At 34.8% G+C, this 997-nt stretch overlaps 1 non-coding gene across 1 annotated transcript; it reads left to right on the forward strand.

Moving 5' to 3' along the window:
• Window positions 1-632: 632 nt before the first annotated feature.
• LOC123248111 lies at window positions 633-736 on the forward strand. Its single transcript, XR_006506213.1, has one exon. It is a non-coding gene; the product is annotated as a U6 spliceosomal RNA (small nuclear RNA).
• The last annotated feature ends 261 nt before the right edge of the window (window positions 737-997 follow it).

Here is a 997-nt window from a genome sequence, read left to right on the forward strand (position 1 = left end):
AGTACAATATAACACAACACATGTGCACGACCTATCAGCTTGCTAGGATGGAGCGTCCACATAGAAGATGTGAGGTTGTTGCTTCTGGGAAACTTGTGATAATCTACAAAAGAAGCACACATGGGAATTTTGTATCTGGTTTTTGTTGACCTATACCATATTTGGGAAGATCCCTTTTCCACTGGCTATATGGCTGAAACTGTCAGCATCTTAAAAATAACTATGCCTTTTCTTTACCAGGAAAGAAAGATTATTCCTGCATTCAGTTTCTCTCACAGGAAATAGAGTCTCCAATGTTGGGAGTTACCATGACCCAGATATAATAAATAGGTCTGTACCTTGGGACAATGGGGTCAAATAATACATGTTACAACCACAACAAAAATTATAATCACAATAATTCTAATATGATTGATGTTACTGTTTAAGATTTTCAATGTGCTTTACATTCTATTTCCTTTAATACTCTAACAATAGAATAAAATAAAACCTGAGAGACATGTTCTAGCTTATCAATAATTTTAAGATGAAGAGCTAGTGTTTAGAGAGGTTGAGTTACACATAGATCACCTGTCTGAAGCAGGATTTGAACTTTGATTTTCCTTACTCTAAATCCAATAACATTCTATCCAGTGCTTGCTTCAGCAGCACGTATACTAAAATTGGGACAATACAGAGATTAGCATGGCCCCTGCAAAAGGACAACACACAAATTCGTGAAGCATTCCATATTTTTAACTGTGTGTCATCTAAAGGGGTTTAGGGGACTTCAGGGGAGAGGGAAAGAACATGAAATATGTAACTATGAGAAAATATTCAAAATTAAAATAAAAAGTAAAAAAATAAGTAAAAAAAAAACATTCTATCCACTGCTGGACTTTGCTCCATTCTAAGGCAAAACCATGTACAATTAGAATCTTTTAGAAATGGAATTGCCAGACTCCACAAGTCATGAGTTCTTCATCACTAAAGATATTTAAAAGAAGACTGACTACTT

Source organism: Gracilinanus agilis, chromosome 4, assembly GCF_016433145.1.
Source record: "Gracilinanus agilis isolate LMUSP501 chromosome 4, AgileGrace, whole genome shotgun sequence".
Classification (NCBI taxonomy): Eukaryota; Metazoa; Chordata; class Mammalia; order Didelphimorphia; family Didelphidae; genus Gracilinanus; species Gracilinanus agilis.